Genomic DNA, 16,573 nt, shown 5'->3' on the forward strand with positions numbered 1-16,573 from the left:
TCTCATATAACGCCAGGGACAACAGCAGCATGTAACAAAGGTAATGGCACACAGTTTGGCTCCATTACAACTCACAACATTCACCGACAAAACAACTGTCATATACTAATCACGTTTTCCAAGCAAATACAACATGCTAACGTTATTAGCGCCAGCCTATGGCATTTTACATTGTATACATTAGCCTAGCGACGAGCAGAAGCCAGGATAAATCCCGAAGTATAAATCCCTGAAGGATAGATCACACACGACTTAAAATGCTGTTTTAGTGGAGGCTTTACTGTATTCACAATTGATTGTTTCTTGTCTGTGAAATACAAGCTTCTTTCCACTGAGGGGAATGGTATCAGCTTACAGAAACAGACAGGAGGTCTGCGTCCCCGCAACGCTGAGCGTTGAGTCCAGCTTTCTGTCAACAAACACAGGTAACTTAGCCTGTCCCCCCACCGCAGGAAATAATAGATTAATCCTGGAAAGCTGTTGATGTACGTAGCACTTTTCTTCTTATGAAAGTAACACAGCAATTATTCGGTTAATGAGAATTTGGTCAGATGAGAGCATAGCGACCAAATAATCGACTAGTCGACCAGGAGACTACAGCCCTAGTGGATACAATAATAACAGTTGGACAATGTATGACATTCAGCGGGATTAATCACCACAATTGAATAGTTGTTTGTTTCAGTCAGGAACACTTCAGTCAAAGAAAACTTTATTTTAATTGCAGTATTATATTTGCCGGTATGACTCTGTCCTTGGGCCTCTCTGCCTTGGCTCGGGCCTACGCAGAAAGCTTGAGGCGGAGGGAGCGCACCCCTCTGCCCTTCCATGTGCCTATGTGAAAAGCCCAAGGCAGAGAGAAGACACCTCCTCGCCCCTCCACGTGCCTACGTGGAGAGCCTTAAGGCAGAGGAAGCACACCTCTCTGCCCCTCCATGCGCCTGCATGGAAAGCCTTAAGGCAGAGAGAGCACACATCTCCATCCTTCCGCACACATGTGTAAAGCCTGAGGCAGAGAGAGCAAACCTCCTTGCCCTTCCATGTGCCTACATGGAAAGCCTAAGGCAGCAGCAGCAAAGACCCCATGGGAACAGAACAGAACAGCATCAATGACAAACGAAACGAAAAGAAATGAAAAGACACTGATAAGTCAGACACAGCATGAAAAGGAGGAGCTGGGATGAAGGCAGGTTGCAAAGTGGCTTGCAGAGGAAGCAGCAACAGTAGGCATGATTATTGGTTGCATAGAAAGGAATCGTGTGATCTATCAGCTAATTCCTTTCAATCAATCAGCTGCTCCATCAGTTGTTTGGATTCTTGAGATCAGCTGATGTCGCTGGCATGTGAGCTGAAATTGACATTGTGTCCTGCCTGAACTAACACTGTGCTCAGTTTTTGAGACCATAATTCGTGGTTGTGTTTTATTTAATTTAATTACATTTTTAGGTGATTTTCTGCTCATCCTATGCTTGTATGAAGTTGTGGGGTATTAAATACTGTCCTCAAAGTTGTCCCCTTGGCGTTTGGCCCCTATATTTGGCTTTGTGTACACAAATTTTTGTATCTGTCTCTTGGTTGCGTGCTGCTCACACTCTGGAAACCTGGTTGCTACCATTTGACCTCACACCTGCACTGTACCCAGGATTGTCTGAACACAGCAAAATGAGAAGAAGATAAAAAAAATACAGGCAGGTGGCAGGGTCTCTGCAGACAAATACACTGCACTGTCACAGAGGGATTATTTTTGTATGACTATACATTTTTTTGAAAATCCTGCATTGTATATCTTTAAGAAATATCTTGCTTTGACAGGTGGTTCATGAGCATACCTTGTTCCAGAATACCTCAGCAAAAGCTCAGATGAAGAGAGGAGCTGAGCTGATCACCACCAGGAAGTGAGTTGGTGGGGAAAGCTGAGGAAAAGTAAACATGTAGTGAGGGTAAAGTGGGAGCATCTGACTGAAGCCTGTGGCCACAAGGTTTTAAAGATGAGGCATCTAAGTCTAGAGAAAGATCGTCGATTGTTGAGTCTCATTCCCAGTGTTACGTGCCTTGTAAAATACCCATGCTTTGGGTTGATGGTTCAGTCTGACTACCAGCCTAAGGTCATCTGTATTTGATGACATGGGAATGAGACTGAACAGCAACTATCTTTCTCCAGAATTGCACACTGAATCTTTAAGGTCCAAACTTCGGATATAACTTTCTTTGCATGATCCAAGAGGTGGCTGGAGTCAAAGAAGTTGTGTTGTGGCGGCAAACCAAGACCCCACTGCAGCAGTGAAGGAACGGGTCAAGCTGAAGATGGAGACCTTTGTGGCTCGACTGCATGGCCATGTCTGCTGATTCAGGAGTCTCAGCCATCTTCATGACAACTCAGCAGCTCCGTCAGCTGAAAAACTTTACAAGATGTAGTTGAATACTTTGGAAACAAAAACTGCTTCTGAAATCACTCCCTTGTTCACTCATTCACCACTGCCTCTATAACACACAATAGATTTCTAAATAGTGAGCAGTGCATTGAGATGCCACACACTTAATTGTCAGCATTTTGCATCATTACTGACAGGTACACAACAGCAGTCATTCTCAGATCCATAAAATGTGATGCATGACTTGTGATTGTTAGTAGAAAGTGAAAGGTTTCTGCTGTCAGTGTTAACATGGACACAGTTACGGACACATGCAGGACCCAAACACAGGACCAAATCAGGGCGGTGTTGGCAAGAAAAGAGTTTTGCATGAGTGTGGAATGAGAGCAGGGAGGCGAGTCATGAGCTGCTGTGGTTTAAACAACAATCTGGCGAAGGATGGTTGAAGAGCCAGGGTAGATATACTGCAAGCTGATGAGCTGATGAGAGGCAGGTGAGCAGACTGGGAGAGGTGACGAGTCAACTGCAGGCAGGTGTGCATGATGAGCAGTGCTGGGAGAATGAGGAAGGAAGACCATGCCAACACACACAAGGAAAAGTAAACAAGAGAGAGATACGGACAGGAGCACTGGGATCACAAGGAAGTAGAAACACTAGGGAATCTTCTGGGGTACGACCATGGCCATAACAGTACACTACTTTTTTATCACTATTTATTTACTATTATTATTTTATTCCATCGTGGAAATTTTGAGGTCACTCTATACTTTACAAGCTGAGTGCCATCTCGTTCCATTATGTTCAAGAGAAGGTTGACATCTCTACAGTCGATATCTCCAACACTCTGCAACACACACCAAAAATCTATATTGATACATATCACTACATGTATGAGGATAAATATGTACTTTTGATTTTGTGTGAACTGGCCCTTTAAGCTGCTATTTCCAAGGTTGAGAAAGAATCTTCAAACTCACAAAGATAAAGGACTTTGAAGTACATTTTAATTTTGGATGTGGCAAAAGGCCTTTTCAGCGCACGGTACATCCGCAGTGTGGAGCTGTCAATGTGTGGAAGTGGTCATTTGGATTTCCTTTGGTACTGATGCACTGTCCCACTTCCTCCAGAATGTCCATTATTGTACTGAACATTTCAAGTTTATTTTTAAGTTAAATCACAAGAGAAGATTGCTGTGCATTCATGCATGAGTGCGTTGGTGTCTGACTCTATTTCTGTTCTTCCTTCCATCTTGCCTTTTTGTCCCTGCCTCTCTGTGCAGGCACTGTCCCTCCCAGATTTTTGCACCTGCACTACATGCTGTGTCAGTTTTCCCAGTGGTGGCAGTATCTTGGCAGTCCTTGATGCAGAACCAATAACAGAGAGGCGTGATTGTAAACACATCAGGATCCTGGCACGGTGGTTTAGTGGTACGATTGCACACACGCACACTCACGAACACACATACATGCTCACATGCATTCACAGAACATACCTGTAGCATCTCTTCAAGGGTATTTTTTGGGGTTGTATTTTGAGTGACCAGGATTTAAAGGGAAATTTCGGTTTATTTCAACCCGTCTCCTATCGTCCTAAATTTGTTTCAAGTCACTAGTGACATAGAAATAATAGTTAGCATGTTAGCCGTTAGCCTAGATACAGCCGTAGCATCAGACCTGTTAAAACGTAATTGAACGGGCATCCTTTCAAGTGCAAAGTTAGTCCACTAAACAAGCTTTTTCTCCACAAAGACGCCTCATATCGTTAGGATAAATGTCAAAGAACATATAGAAAACGACATGTAAACGTGTTGTCTTACCTTACCGGTGTGGTGCCATGTTTGTTGTTTACCATTTAGCTAAGGCTGCAACCGATCCCATTCCTTGCAACAGAGGCATTTCTCTTCTGTGGGCATTGGGGCACAGCATTCACAGGTAACGTTACACCACCGATCTCCAGAGCTAAATCCTTCCAGCAGCCATTCCTTCTCTGTTGTCCTCTACCTGTTGTGCCTCTCTCTCCTCCTCCGTTCTTCAATTTCACAAAGCTCTTCGTCAGTGTATTCTGGCTCAAATAAATAAGGGCGGCCATAAAACTCTGCAAAATCAAATTCCTCCTCCACAAAGTCGAAGTCTGGCAAAAAGTCAGCCATTATTCTATAAATCTTTCATAAAATAAATGAATGAACTTTTCAGGATACTGTCCGGTTCTGCCTTGCAGCTGCTGTTGCTTGTTCTCGCGAGATTTCAGGCACTGTATGAGATTGCTGCTTGTTCTCGCGATATTTTGGCCGCGCTTTGGGAAGCAGAGGTAAATGGTAAACACACTGTAAGGTAAGACAACAACTCTGAAGACCACCTAAATGTGGAATGTTAGTATATAGGCTTTCCACATCGAGAGTCGATGGCCGCCCTTATTTATTTGAGCCAGAATACACTGACGAAGAGCTTCGTGAAACTGAAGAACGGAGGAGGAGAGAGAGAGAGGCACAACAGGTAGAGGACGACAGAGGAGGAATGGCTGCTGGAAGGATTTAGCTCTGGAGATTGGTGGTGTAACGTTACCTGTGAATGCTGTGTCCCAGTGCCCACAGAAGAGGAATGCCTCTGTTGCAAGGAATGGGACCGGTTGCAGCCTTAGCTAAATGGTAAACAACAAACATGGCACCACACCGGTAAGGTAAGACAACACGTTTACATGTTGTTTTCTATATGTTATCTGACATTTATCCTAACGATATGAGGCGGTCTTTGTGGAAAAAAAAAGCTTGTTTAGTGGACTAACTTTGCACTTGAAAGGATGCCCGTTCAATTACGTTTTAACAGGTCTGACACTACGGCTGTATCTAGGCTAACGGCTAACATGCTAACTATTATTTCTATGTCACTAGTGACTTGAAACAAATTTAGGACGATAGGAGACGGGTTGAAATAAACCAAAATTTCCCTTTAAGTCTTCACAAAGGTTTTAGTCCCCAAGCACTGACTGTGCTGACCTGCAGTGATGCCCACCAAGCGATAAAAACACACACACACATTGCATTTACTGCCTTTCAGGAGAATGTGCTTAAGGAAAGGGCAGCCAAAGTGCAGCTTTGTTGTAGAGTTACCTGAGAGATGTGAAAACGTTCAGAGCTCTGCTGACATGAGAGGCTTCAGCCTTAAAATAGATGTTCAGCCAACTCTGTTCACACTTGTGACTTTCATCCATGTGCTTATTTATTAATCCATCCATCCATGCACCATCAAGTTACATTTGTTTAAATAACTATGGTCAAACAGTTATTACTGCATATCAGTTATTATGGTCCATATGGTGTGATTTTGATACCGCTCACACAAAGCACTTCCTTATTTGTTTATTACAGCTGTGACAACACGCACAAGGATTTTTTTCTCATAAAGCAAACTTCCTTGTTTTGCTGACTGACAGTTTTTCCTTCACAGTGATGTTGTGTAGAAGTGGACAGTGGGATCTTGTTGCATCACAGTGTGTGTGTTTCAATAATATTTTAGCAGTGGATTTCTCCAATCTTTTGTAAAAGTGGTTGGCTTCAGTGATCATTACTTTGTTTTTATTTTATTTTATCGTTCTCAAACTTTAATATCTTGGGAGACAAGTGGCCATGAATAGTTGAAAAATTAAATGCAGGTTGAGATGCAGGCTCTGCGACAATGCAGGTCAAAATAATCCAGTTTTTGGAGCTTGCTTTGGCCTTTAAGGGTCTATTGGAGAGCAACTCTCAGCTAAATGGGCAGCTGTGGCTCAGACGGTAGAGCGGGTCATCCGCTAATCAGAAGATCGGTGGTTTGAATCCCAGCCATCATGTCAGATTACCCTTGGGTGAGACACTGCACCCCAATCTGTGAGTGCGTGTGAATGATTAACTGAGTAGCAGGTGGCAGATTGTGTGGTAGCATCGGCGACCAGTGATGAGCGTGTATGAATGGGTGAATGTGACGTGTAATGTAGAAGCACTTTAAGTGGTCAGGAGACTTGAGCGGCTGTACAAATGTAAGTCCATAAACCATAACTGGAGCTGCATCTTAATAGCATGAAAACTAGGAAAATGACGACCAAGCTGAAAATTACAAAAAATGCATAATGCTTGTTATCAGGGGACCAGCCTCCAATTCAGAGTCAGTTTGATGCTACTAGTTATATTTTATTCATTGATAAATGTACTGTAAAGTTGGTTCTGATGCATCATTTCTGTTCCAGTCATTCCCATCTCTCTTGGTGGTTTATACATGGGCCTGAATTAACTGAAATACAAAGGCAAATCTGCCAGTATTACTAATTCACTATTTGAGACTCAGAAGCAATGTGGAGGCCAATACATCTACTTGGGGTGTTTTGTATCCAATCAACTTTTTTAATTAACTGAGGGTGGAGCTTTTTTTTTAATCTTTTTATAATCAAATCTCTAAATCTGTATCTAAAGGATGTGTGCTGGTGGGGGAGTTTTTTGATCAAAAAACCATACGGTCACATTTTCCACTGAAGCGAGAAACTTATTTTGAGATACTGGAGGAAGGAGACCCCTGCTGGCCTTTTCAGCGTTCAAAAGTATAAACACAGAAGTTGAGTTTCTGAGTTTCTCCACACTGGTTGGAAATAAAGTGGAAGTGTCATCTACACTGGCTTTAAAAGATAGCGTCTTCATACAGAGGCTGAATACATTGTAGAGTGAGAATAACTTACATTCTCTGTTGTTTTTCCTCTTCTTCTCTATCTTCTCCACTCACCTCTCTCTGTGTTTATCACCCAGAGGGACATGATAAACAGCCTGCCAATTTTAATAACCTGAAACCGTGTGTATCTTTATTGCGTTGTGTTGTCTGTCGTGGGCAATAGACTGCTCTGCTCAGCTGTGAGACATGTTTCTGCCAGACCCATTTTTACTGTGATACTGTACATATATGATATGTTCATTTTTCAATCTAAATACATGAGTGTGCAGTATTGAATCATTTATCAATGAGCTGTCAACTGGGACTCTGCTCAGTGTCACGAGTACGAAAGGTCTTGAATCTTGTTGAATAATTAATAAGAGTAGGGTATACAGTTTGTTTAGTGCATTGCATACACAGTGGTTTTATCCCTGAAGAATTTAGACCTTTTTCAGACATTATATGAATTCCATTTTTTTTAGCTACAGTAGCACCGCAGCCACAAATGGCAACGTTGGTGGATCAGTCCACTCCTTTGGTCCGAAATGAGATATCTCAACAGCTGTCCGATGGTTTGGGATGGAATTTGGTACAGTTATTGATGGTCCACAAAGGATAAATCCTAATGACTTTCGTGATCCCTGACTTTTCTTCTAGCACTGCCTTGACTAGCTATTGGTTGCTTTGACAGAAATGTCTTAAAAAGTATTGGATGGTCGACATGACTGGCGGTACACACATTTATGTCCCCCTTAGGATGAATTGTAATAACTCTCTGATCTCTTAACTCTTTCTCTGGTGCCATCATCAGGTTGAAATTGCAGTAAAATTTATACTTAATACTTTGTTTTATGAATAAAAACCATGGTTGTATAAAGGGAACTGGATACAGGATAGAAAATGAAGCCCCATTTTTCCATATGAGTGGCTCAGTGGTGCATGAAGCCAAAAAAGTTGGATTTCCCTGGTGCAAAATTACCTAGATCATTTGTATGATTGGACCCACAGAGCAAGTGTGCTATAGACTGCCACCGACCAAGCAGGCTACTTCTGCTTTAGCACTCCGCTCACTTGAATGGAGTCAAAATGGTTAAATCAGACCAAATGGATCAGATAGTGAAATGAGTCATTTCAGGGGGGTTGTGACCCTCCAAAAAAGCAATACAGTCAGATGTCTCTTTCTCAATTTAAGTGTACAGGAAAAAGTCTTCTGGGGTCCAATGGCATCAAGAGACAGACCCAGAAGTAGTTACACTAATTGGCCACTATGTTATATTGGTTTCAAAGTCTGGCGCACTTCCTTCCTGGAGGTTTTTACCTCCAAAACTAATGTCATTGACATCAACCTCAGCTGTACTTTATGTCTAGCACTTGCTTAACAGCAATGGTGAACATTGTCATTGTGAGTCTGGGGCACGATAGTCTGCACATAGTTCTCAACATGAAGATGGCTGAGCCCAGGCTAGCAGCTAAGTTGCTAACCCAGTCAACAGTGCTAAAAATGGCAACAGTCCTGACAGAGCTTATATTGTGACCTTGGGGGGGAACTGGAAGGTGGGCACGATGCTTCTGTGACACTGTCATTCCAATATCAGCAGTAAGGACCGTATAATTGCAGTGGAACACACACAGGGGCACTAACATGCATGTGCGGCCGCACAACAAAAACAGAGAAGCTCGGATTACAACACACACAGAGGGAGCGTGACTTCATTCTCTGCTCAGGACACCATTTCTTCACTTTATCTTCACATAGCACATAGTGGTTTGCTGCTATGTTATGAATTTTGCATACAGTTTTTTAACTTCTTCACTTTCTCGCCTCAAGGAACAGATCTGCTTTAATTTTATCAAAGGTATCAATCCACACTGACATGCATGTTGGCGCACAGCATCCTGGAATCAGTCAATAAATAAATAAAGGCATTAATGGTTTCCTCCTTTATACTCCTCATGGAACCTACTCGAAAAACATTTTTTTAAATTTCTGCTGTCTGGCAGCCAGGTGAAGACAACTTCGTCGGCCACTGTCCTTTCAGCACCTCCGTAGCTGCTGCTGACAGACGGCTGGTTCTGAGGACAGAGAGAGCGGAGTGGAGGTCAGAGTCAGTTAAGGTTGAACAGACCGAATGCTGCAGTAGCACTTGCAATAAGCGCCACTCACTTCTTGCTCTTAAAGTGAATATCCAGTTAGTCTTGTTCCTAAAACAACAAAGATTAGTCCTAAATGATTTTTGAATGTGTTCACGACTTGTGCAATCATAAAACGTATGCTGCTCAGTAATGTAACCTCTAGTAGAGTTTGATTTACATTAGCTAAGTGCAGATATCACAGTGTCCTCATGAGGTAATGAGACGTGATGAACTGTTTCCCAGTCCATCGAAACAGTATGATCCAGCATTATCCTATAAGCCTGGCTGGGATGGCTCTGATTAGTCTTGCATGAAGAGCTAATATGAGTCTAACAACCAAGACCAGATGTGGTCTTTCTTTCGAGGGCCGAGGAGGAGCAGGAGGATATTTATCAGTACTTAACCTGATTGTGTAAGTGCAAAGAGATAAACAGAGTAAATTTGGGTGCTTAAAGGTAGACATGCAGGCAGACCTGTGCAGTATGTGTGGGCAGGCAGCACACACGCACACGCACTAATTCGTTATTACTCTGCATCCCTTTGCCTTTGCTTATCTTGATTATTACTCCCTTCCCTTAGATCTCTTTGGGATTTTTAACATCTGGACGTCTGTATGTTCAATTCAGTAACTGAGCCAAGAATCTGCTCGAGAGACAAAAAGGATGAACACCCTCATATTGCCCTTGAGGTTCAGCTATTATCCAGTACATATAAGGGTTCAAAACTCAGAAATTGTGCTCCGTTACTATCCATCCCTCCACTTGTTGTTTTTCGTTTGTTTTCTCACTGTCACACTCTCATTCCTTATCACAGGCGCACACACACGCCCCATGAGTGCTTGTGTTTTCAACTGTACCCAGTAAAACCCCCGCTGGGTGTCTTTCTTTTATGAATATTGGAAGATCAGTATTTGACTAACCAGGTGCACAGTTGGTAAATCATTAGGAAAGGAGTGGAGCTGGGACTCAGGGAGGCGAGACAAAGCAGCTTGGTGAACAAGTGGTCGGTCCGTGGCATGCTGATACAAACAAGTGATTTATGCATTGTGCTGTTGGATGTGGGGAAAGCCCAGTTTTTTTTTTTTATGGCTCGAGTCAGTCCAGCTGGGTCTGTCAAAGCTGTGAGCCATGCTGCTAAGTTATCTCAAGCATGGAAAAGCTTCAGCTCCTACTCCCCTGTGTGTTAGCGAGACAATGAATGCCTGCGAATACGATTTATTGGAGAGTTCTGCAGTGGAAATTTCGCAGAATATTAATGTCTGACTTTCAAGTTCATGCATGTCATGTGTTGACTGTACACTTGCTGAGGAGCTTACTGAGGGGAAGAGAGAGAGGTCAAAAGATAATTAGATTTGGTTTCTTTATCTAAAGGGATGTTCCATACCACTGATAGCGATAATTAATTAGCTTAGTCCTTTGGCATAATTAAAACCCTCAATAATCTGACTTTTGTTCTGACTGAATAGCTGCTGACTGGTGACAGATGGGACCAGCAGAAATCAGGGCGAAACAAGGAAAGTCTGGGGGTGACTGATTGTGTTTGTCAACTTAAAGACTGTTTTGTATGTGTCTCCTCAGTTCACTTTAGCAGTCATTTTGATTTCGTCTGATTGCATTGAGAAAAATATGTGGGATTTTATGAAGGACGCTTTGTAACATGCATCACAATGAACCACTGGCGATGGCCTCTTCACCTTGAGTCTGACAATGACAGCATTTGGTTATTAAGAAAACATAAAATTATCGCGTGGCTGTGGATCAGAGTGATGTTATGTGAGGCAATGACTGATGACAGGAAGGGGAAAAGCAACAAACAAACTCGAAGTTGTTTGCATTTTAAAGTGGCAGTCCACCGTGTCACCCATGAAGATCAGTTTGCTTGTCATACGGAGAACAACTCAGCCTGTGGAAAGAATAGAAATTTAATGTTTTCTGGGGAGCTTTCTAGAGCCTGGAAAACTATTATAGGGATTTTGCCTGAGACTCAAGTGTTACAAACTTGAGGTGTGGAGAAATGTAGGTGTTTGTCAGTCGGGGATAATCTAATGAAAGATGCTATCAAGGAAGTGAAGGATCCAGGGTTTTTGTGACTAAAAGTCAGAATAGCTCAACCTCTGCAGATTTTTCTTCAACCTGCCTCTCACTGTGTTCCTTTATGCCCATGTCTTTTTAGTGAATCATTAACTTGTGAGGCTGCTGGGACATGCAGCCTTAGCCTCAATCTTGAGTTCATGTGTGTAGCCATGTAGTGTATATTTACATAGGATTCCAGCCTGTTTTCATTCCCAGGTCATCAAAAACTGTTGCTTTGTCACTCAACATGTGATATAGATGCCAAAGGCACAATTTAGCATTTTTATGAGACACACTGTGGTTTTAACTAACTCCAGTATAAACTGAGCCTCAGTAACACAAGTATTAAGAGCGAGGAAGTCCACAAACAAAGCTGGACTTTCACCTAGGAGACGGCTGTTTGTGTATCATGGGAAACCAATAGTCAATGTTATTTTAAGATAACATTATGCAATTTACACATGGTCGTCTCGCACTGATGTCACTTGTGACATATTTACGTGAGGTTACATAATGTAAAAAAAACTACTTATTTTGAACCAAAACATGGTTGATTTTTCTGAACCTAACTGCAACTATTTTACAACATTAACCATGTGTTCTACCGTGTTCCAGCTATGCATCACATAGAGACACTAAAGGCTGCCCTGTGTATTGCCTTGAGACCTTGACAATGCATCGGTATTTGTCGATTGAGTTTTCTTCTTTTAAAACAAGACTCAAAAAAGGCAGCTGGAGACACAGAGCTAACATTAGCTTAACCAGCTAGCTTGCTTTCTGGTAAAATCTGGCAGTGATAGTTGTTATGTCAGCCTGTAAATTGGGCAGCTCCTGGCTGGAAATAACAAGCTGCTTTTGTCTGAAATCACGGACCCATTGTTTTTAAAAAGGACTAAGGTCAAAATACGGTGCTGGGCAGTGACTTGGGGCGTCAGAAACCATTGAAGAAAGGCGTCCTTTAACGTTGGCATGATTGGTTGCTGTAATAGTTTAACGGTGCTTGGCGGCGTCAGGGGGAAACGCAGTGGGACAAGGACATAAATTAAGGCGGCGAAAGTCCGAGTGGGTGTTCGTGTCCCGAACCTTGTTGTTTTTCCCTAAACACAACCATGTGCCTTTGTTGTTGAAGGGGAAAAAAATGTCAATTTGTGGTGTTGTACCTGCATTTATTTTGAAAGAGACAGTATGTAGATGTTAAATTTCCTGTTAAAATGAAAGTGTATCTTGAAAGAAGACAATGCATGTAACAGGCAGAATGTGACACGGTGTCCCAGAACGTAAACAACCAACACGTACCTTGCATGTCGTATGTGGACGTGAAAACCAAATGTCAATATGTGACAAGGTCGGAGTGAGAATGTGTTGAAGATGCATATGTGCCATGCAGGTGTGTGCCATTTCCCTCATATTTCTATAATCACTTCTCTCTTCATTACCCATATGTTTTCTAAATCAAAACTTGAGGTGCGTCTCTGTCCTTCGATTCAAGTAGAACCTGTGAGTCAGAGCTGTTGATTTATAGCATGTGTCTGAGGAAGCACATTTTCTTTAACTCTGTTTGATTGTGATTACTGTTTGTCACAACTTGCACAAGCTCTAACCACAGGCTGTTGACCTCTGAGCGATTACTGACTGATTGCCCTCCCCATGGTTCCCCCATAAATGAAATGTTGAGACACAAGCTTAAGCCAGAGTGGGAATATCTTGACGCGATGCAATCCCTAGTCTTGTTTCCAGTGATTTTGGCTTGTCTGAGTTTGGATGAGTAGTTTCAAAGCGTGTGTGGTGCGGTAATGAGAAATATGCAGCCAGATATTTTGTGTAGCAATCTTCACTTTGAAGAGCTTTCATGGTGAAGGACTGACGATCCCAATGACAGGCCGTATGGCAAATAAGTTCTGCAGGGAGACAGTGAGAGGCCAGGCCCACTTGTATATTCTACTAACAACTTGCTAAGGGACAGGGATGACAGTGGGGATGACAAGTCAGGCTGTGATCAAGGTCAGTGCTAAAATGTCCCCGAAAATGCAGAATTCTTTGGACATCGTGAGAGGATTTAGGTTTTTTCTTTATTCATGTGAAGGGAGGGATGAAAAGATGCCTATAAAAGGGAAAATGCTGAGCTGAATGTGTACGCTTGAGGTAAGAAAAACAGTTTGAATGAAAGTGATGTTGGGGGGGAGAAGAATGATGAGAAAGCAATGTAGAGCTGGGAATGCTTGATAATCCAACACCTCATTAGTATTCAGATGCCATTATCTCATTGCACATGTCAAGGAAGGACATGGACACACTGGAAACACACACACACACAGAATTCACCCAAAGGGTGTTAGCTTCTAATTATTTTTTGGGGAAAAAAACATTCTTTCTAAATTGAAAAGCCCTCCAGAAAATCAAAGACTGGTGCTATTCAATATGTCATCAGCATCAGCGCCCAGCCGGCATCAGAATATAAGATTACGTGGTTTTTCTTTCTGTACATGCTGCTTGTGTGCATATTAAAAGTGTGGTTATGTACAAAATATGATAATTAGTTCTTAGTGATAGTAATTTGTTCATCAGCGCGGATGTGTTTTTCCAGGAATATTTGCCAACATGAGGTTTTAAAGCTTTCTAACAGTATGTCTGAGCTGTAATCATCGGGGGAAATTACTCATGCTGTGAAATCAGAAATGTAGGATCAGGCAGGCTAGTTTCTCTCACTGTAACCTAGAATAACCCCAGCTGTGGTTACTATAAAGCATTTCATGGTTTGGAGCAACGATGCATGATGTTTTCATGTCGTGACTTTTCTTCTTTTTTTCTCTGAAAGGACCAAATATTAAAATGAAATAGAGCCTATCCAGTGAATTTTAAAGCTTTGGGTTTTGTTCAGGTCAAACTGACTCTTTTTGGTATATTCCCCATCAAACGCTGTTACTCAAGCAAAAATAAGAAGTCCACAGGAGAATATTGCATTTCTGAAACCTCTCTGGTATCATTCAAAGTGTTTTTTCATACAGTGTCATACCTTAACGATCAGCCGAGGTGTATCCTTTCTGTGCAAGAAGCTGTGAACATTTTCTATCTCAAGATGCAGCAATAAAGAAATTGGGTTTACTGTTATCCTCACAGAACTGTAATAACTTTATTCTGTCATGTAACAAAAACTTTATCTATTACATCACTTCTCTTCATTTCATGTCATTTTCCAAAATACAAATACAAATTCTCAGCTCTTGTTGACACAGTTTGTAGTGAATTATTTACAAACAACTGAGCTGCTGAATCTGTATTAATGTACAACAACATGATGTAGGGCTGCAGCCAACAATTATTTTCATTTTTGATCAACCTTTCCTTCAGTTTTGATCATTCCTTTAGTCAATAAAATGTCAGATAATAGTGAAAAATGCCTGTCAGAAATTCCCACAGCCTGAGGTGATGTCCTCAAACGTCTTGTTTTTCAGACCAATAACCCATAACCCAAAGATGTTCAGTTTACTATCATTTATTACAAAGAAAAGCATAAAATATTTGGGATTTTTGCTTGAAGAAAATAAAAACTGAACTGCCTACAGCGGTTATTCAGCTATCAAAATAGTTGCAGACTACTTTTCTGTTAATCGGTTATTGACGTTGTCATTGCAGATCTAGTTCAGTGTGAATTTATTTCAGAAAAAAAAACAACTCTTTGCAGTATGATCCTCAATCATATATTTTTATAGGCTGTGTACGCAGTCACTAACACAAACACCAGACTTTCTTTGACTACGTGTTCATCTCACAGTTGTCTGCACCTCTTGGCCTGTGGTGCACCCTGTGGGCAAAACATTTTTCTCCATTTCATTGAATTTTATTTCCCATACATCATTAAAAGAGACGCAGTACTCTTTGTGTAAGAATCTAACTCTTGCGCTCATGTTTGAGATGAAACCTTGAATATTTCAGCACAAAAGCAAATACGTCTTTAGCATTTATGTAGCTGAGAAGTTATTTCAATCTTTCTGCGTTATATCTTTGTTAACGGGTTTTTTGCTGACACTCTTCAGAGTGGGAGTTGGATGGGAGAGGCCATTATGCGTTGAAAACTGTCTGTGTAGACCAGTGGGCTACTGTGACTTGGTTATCAGTGAGTTCATGCAGTTCTTGAGGAATCAGACAGTGTGAAATTGCAGGAAGGTGAATGTTGAGGCTCAGCTTAGAGTGTGTGTTTGTCGAGGCCCACATAGCAGGTGTGCTGGACTAGAACCACTGACTGGGGTCTCTTTTCCATATTATTATTTATGATGTGAAAAATATATCCAGACACCACACTAACTATGTGTCTCACTTGGAGGTGTCTGACACTTAATTTTATTACGTATTTCTCAATTTGCATGCTGTTAACACTTCAGGTGCGGCTTATATAATGCGGTGATTACTGCTGTAGGTTATCCCCAGAGTCCCTGATATCGTTTGCAGCCTGCATTTGCAATGTTTGCTCTATCAGCCTGGGCGTAGTCAACATTGAAATAAAACAAATTGGCTTTTATGTCAATATTTGCCTTCATTCTACCTTGATTTATTTGTCTCTTGTGTCTCTTCTTTACATCTCTGCAAAGTATGCAAGATTCTTTTAATACCCTCAGATTAGCAAATATCCACAGGGCTATAGGAAAGTACACAGCACACCCAACATGAACTCCAATAACCAACCAGATCAGCAAGTGTCTAAGCCATCCTTCTCATCTACTTACAACACTCGCAATATTATGTAAGCCTCTACACACACACATATACACATCCAGCATCCAGATGGAAAGAACTGGTTCCCCACTCGCAGGATGCAAACAAGCCGCTGATGGGAAAGTACACACAGACACTGTGTCAAATAGCCCACAAGGCATTAGGATGATGAGAGCACTGTAAATGGCGGAGGAAGTCGGCACGATATCCTATTCATGTCTCTAACTGTTCTGTATTTTCATAGAAATGTTGCCCCGCGTACAGGGAACAGGAAATATGGTCCGAGGGTCTGCAGTGAGTCTGAGCAGGAAGCTCTGAGGCTCCATTCCACAAGTCCCTGCAGCCAGTTGTAATTGGCTTACACATTCCTCCAAGGATTACCACTCACTCCTTATTTGTGTTTATAAAAAAATTATTAAAACATTTGCTTTGGCTCCTTGAATTACACTCACACAAGTGTCAAAATACACTCTGTTTCCACTTGCCTTGTTTTTTTTTGGTCACACATTGGGTGAAATAAACAAGTGGAGTAATGATTTTTCAATAAGTGTCTCTGGATACAGGCTACATCTTCACTTTGATGCTGCTGCCTTCCTCTTCCTCTTTTTCCCCCTCC

The 16,573-nt window shown here is 41.7% G+C and overlaps 1 long non-coding RNA gene across 1 annotated transcript; it reads left to right on the forward strand.

The window, feature by feature from the left end:
- Positions 1-2,926: 2,926 nt before the first annotated feature.
- On the forward strand, positions 2,927-16,340 carry LOC144458409 (uncharacterized). Its single transcript, XR_013487904.1, has 3 exons — positions 2,927-3,042; positions 3,652-3,799; positions 16,202-16,340. It is a non-coding gene; the product is annotated as an uncharacterized LOC144458409 (long non-coding RNA).
- Positions 16,341-16,573: the final 233 nt, after the last annotated feature.

Source organism: Epinephelus lanceolatus, chromosome 17 (genome assembly GCF_041903045.1).
Source record: "Epinephelus lanceolatus isolate andai-2023 chromosome 17, ASM4190304v1, whole genome shotgun sequence".
Lineage (NCBI taxonomy): Eukaryota > Metazoa > Chordata > Actinopteri > Perciformes > Serranidae > Epinephelus > Epinephelus lanceolatus.